Source organism: Orycteropus afer, unplaced genomic scaffold (assembly GCF_000298275.1).
Source record: "Orycteropus afer afer isolate SDZICR_OR568_19922 unplaced genomic scaffold, OryAfe1.0 scaffold00163, whole genome shotgun sequence".
NCBI classification, from domain to species: Eukaryota; Metazoa; Chordata; class Mammalia; order Tubulidentata; family Orycteropodidae; genus Orycteropus; species Orycteropus afer.
This window is the reverse complement of record NW_006921750.1, coordinates 5,948,946-5,953,435: the sequence shown is the minus strand read 5'-3', so window position 1 is coordinate 5,953,435 and position 4,490 is coordinate 5,948,946.

Sequence of the window (4,490 nt, the reverse complement as noted above, 5' to 3'; positions counted from 1 at the left end):
ACTGCCAGCTGTCTGGTTAGCAGGCAAGTGTCTTAGCCACTATGCTACCAGAGCTCCCATGCCATGTCATGCCATATATTAGGGCCCCAAAATTTCCCCCTAGTTTTTCCTTGAGGAACTCTATAGTTTTAGTTTTCACATTTAAGTCTTTGATCCATCTGGAGTTAATTTTTGTGTATGGTATGAGGTACATATCTTGTTTCATTTTTCTGCAAATGAATATCCAGTTTTGCCAGCAACATTTATTAAACACACATTCTCTTTCCCATTTAATGGTTATAGGCCCTTTGTCAAAGATGAGCTAACCTTAGGTCGGAGGATCTATTTCTAGGTTCTCAATTCTATTCTACTGGTCTAAGTATCTGCCATTGTACCAATACCAGGCAGATTTGACTACTGTGGCTATATAGTAGGTTTGAGATCCAGCAGTGAGAGACCTCCTACTTTGTTCTTCTTCTTGAATAATGCTTTTCTTATCTGGTTTCCCTTTCCTTTCCATATAAATTTAGTGATTGGTTTTTCCATACCCTTAAAAAATGTTTATGGGATCTGGATTGTGATTGCATTGAATGTATAGATTGTTTTGGATAGAACTGATATTTTTACAATGTTCACTCTTCCTATCAACGAGCATGAGATGTTCTTCCATTTATGTTGATCTCTTATGGTTTCTTCAAGTAATTTTTTATAGTTTTCTTTGTATAGGTCTTTTGTGTCCCTGGTAAGATTTACTCCCCGGTATTTTATTTTTTTGGTAGCTATTGCAAATGGTATCAATTTCCTTATGTCTTTCTCAGCAATCTCTTTGCTGGTGTAGAGGAGTCCAACAGATTTTTGAATATTGATCTTCTATCCTGCCATGATGCTAAATCTCTCAATTAGTTCTCGTATATTTTTGACTGGGTCTTTTGGGTTTTTTAGGTATAGGATCATATCATCAGCAAATAGGGATAGTTTGACTTCTTCCTTATGAGTTTGGATGCCTTTGATTTCTCTTTGTTGCCTCATTGCACTGGCTAGGACTTCCAGTACATTGTTGAATAGAAGCTGTGATAGAGGGCATCCTTGCCAGGTTCCTGTTAGCAAGGGAAAAGGTTTCAGTCTCTCTCCATTAAGAATAATGTTGGCTATTGGTTTTGCATAGGTACCCTTTATTATGTTGAGGAATGTCCCTCCTATTCCAATTTTGCTGAGAGTTTTGATCAGGAATGGGTGTTGGATTTTATCAAATGCCTTTTCTGCATCAACTGATATGATCATGTGGTTCTTTTTATTTTATTTATGTGGTGGATAACTTTGATAGTTTTTCTAATGTTGAGCCATCCTTGCATACCTGATATGAGCTCCACTTGGTCATAATTAATTATTTTCTTAATATGTTGTTGGAGTCTATTGGCTAGGATTTTGTTGATTATTTTTGCATCTATATTCATGAGGGTTATTCTTCTGTAGTTTTCCTTTTGAGTGATGTCTTTCTGGTTTTGGTATCAAGGTCATGCTTGCTGCATAAAATGAGTTAGGGAGAATTCCATCCTTTCCTATGTTTTCAAATAGTTTGAGTAGGATTGGTATCAGTTCTTCTCTGAATGTTTGGTAGAATTCTCCGGTGAAATTTTCTAGGCCAGGACTTTTTTTGTTGTTAAATTTTTGATAACCTGTTCAATTTCTTCTTTTGTTATGGATCTGTTCAACTTTTCTACATCAGTCTGTGTAAATTTAGATAAGTGTTGTGTTTCTAGAAATCTGTCCATTTCTTCCAGATTTTCAAATTTGTTGGAGTACAGTTCTTCACACTATCCTGATATTATCCTTTTTATTTCATTTGGTTCTGTTGTCATGTCATCCCTTTCATTTCTTATTCATGTTATTTTTATTCTCTCCTTCATTTCCTTTGTTAAATATGCCAGTGGTTTGTCAATTTTATTAATCTTAAAAAAAAAAAAAAAAAAACTTCTGGTCTTGTTGATTTTTTCTATTGTCTTTCTGTTTTCTGTTTCATGGATTTCTGCTCAAATCTTGATTATTTCCTTTCTTCTGGTGACTGTAGGCATTTCTTGCCATTCTTTTTCTAATTGTTGGAGATGTTGATTTAAAGTGCTAATTTTGGCTCTTTCTTCTTTTTTCATGTGTGCATTTATTGCTATCAATTGGCCTCTGATCACTGCTTTCCCTGTGTCCCAAAGATTTTTATATGTTTTGTTTTCATTCTCATTTGATTCAAGGAATTTTTGAATTTCACTTTTTATTTCTTTTCTTACCCAGTCTTTCTTAAGGAGGGTGTTGTTCAGTTTCTATGTGCTTACTCATTTTTGGTTGTTCTTTCTATTGTTGATTTCTAATTTGATAGCCTTTTGGTCTGAGCAGATGGTACACAATATTTAAATGTTTTTAAATTTACAAAGGCTTGCTTTATGGTCTAACATATGGTCTATGGTGGAAAATGTTCCATGTGCACTGAAAAAGAATGTGTATTGTGATATTGTTGGGTGAGGTGCTCTGTAGATCTTTATAAGGTCAAGGTGGTGGATTGTATCTTTTTGCTCTTCTGCATCTTTGTTGGGTTTCTTTCCAGTTCTTCTTTGATTGAGAGTGGAGTATTAAAGTCTCCTACTATGACTGGAATCATCTATTTGCCTTTTCAACTCTTTAAAGTCTGATTTATGTGTCTTGAGGATCTTTCATTGGATCCATAGATATTTATTCTGGTTATATATTCTTGTTCAATTGATCCTTTAATCATTATATAATGTTCTTCCTTATCTTGTTTGGTGGTTTTGTCTTAAAGTCAATTTGATCAGAAATTAATATTGCCACTCCTGCTCTTTTATGGTTGCCATTGGCTTGATATATCTTTTTCCAACCTTTGATTTTTAGTCTATTTTTGTCTTTGTCTCTAAGGTGTGTCTCTTGTAGACAACATATTGATGGGTTGTGTTTTCTTATCCAATATGCAAGTCTCTACCTCTTGAGTGGTACATTTAGTCCATTAACATTTAGTGTAATTATTGACAAGTATGAGTTGGTTGCTGTCATTTTGTTATGTGTTTTTTCACAGTGTCCCTGGTTTCTTTGTTCCATATTATTTTCTGTGCTGAGCTCACTATGTTTATGAATCTTGTTATCATTTCCTTTGTTGCTGTTGTTTTAGTATTTGCTGAATATTTGTGCTTGTCCTTTTTTTTTTTTTTTTATTGTGAGGTGAAGGTTTATCGTTTTTCTTTGAGGTTACCCTGTGATTTATAATTTTCTCCCTGAGTTTGGAATAGTCCATTCCATCTTGCAAATCTCTTGACTTCCTCACTATTTAGAAGTTCTATAACTACACAGTATTTTACCTCTTTTTGGTTTGTAGTTATCCTCATTAGCCAATTGAAGTCTCTGGTTCCCAAATTAGAATCTTGTAAGCTTATTTTACTTTAGATATGTCCATAGCTGTGGTTTCTGGTTTATGTCATCTTGTGTATTAATGGTTGGTTTTTGTTTGCTATTTTTGGTTCTTTATTCAAAGGATTCCCCCTTAGTATCTCTTGTAAGATTGGTCTGGTTTTAAAAAATTCCCTTACTTTCTGCTTATCTGTAAATCTCCTAACTTCACCATCATATTTGAGGGACAATTTTGCCAAAATATAATTCTTGGTTGAAAATTTTTATCTTTCAGAGTTTTATATATACCATCCAATTGCCTTCTTTCTTGCATGGTTTTTGCTGAGAAATCAGAGTTTTTCTTACTGGTTGTCCTATGTAAGAAACTGTTTTCAGGATTCTATCTTTGTCTTTGGTTTTGATGAGTTTGATGATGATATGTGTTGGTGATTTTCTTTTGGGGTCTATCTTCTTTTTTGTTCATTGGACTTCTTAAATGGATATATTCTCATCTTTCATCATATCAGGGAAGTTCTCTTCCAACAAATTTTCGACAATTTTCTCAGTGATTTTATTTTGCTCTTCCTGCTCTGGAATTCCAATGATACATAGGTTATTCCTTTGGATGGTATCTCACATGATCCCTAAGCTTTCTTCATTTTGTTTTGATCTTTTTTCTGATTGGTCCCTTTCCAAAGAAATAATCAGATATTTGTCTTCAATCTCATTACTTCTGTCTTCCTTTGCATCAATTCTACTCCTTTGTCCCTTCAATGTATTATCTCTTTCTGACAATATAGTATTAATCTTCTGGATTTGTATTTGTAGATTTTTAATCATTTCTAATTTTTCATTTGTTTTGTCATTTTGTTTTTGTATTTTCTTCCAAAATTCTTCTAAGGAGTTGTCTTTGTTTTCCTTGATCTGTCTCTCAATCCTTTGAAGATACCTAAATATAATTCTTTTGCCCTTAATTTCTATTATTTTTTTGTATTTATGACTGTGTTTCTGGCTGTTGCTTGTGTTTCAATTATTTCTATGCCTGCATAATTATATAATGTTTAATAATTAGAGCATTATTATATCTTTGATTACATGTTAACCTACTGTCATTTTTGTAATAGTCT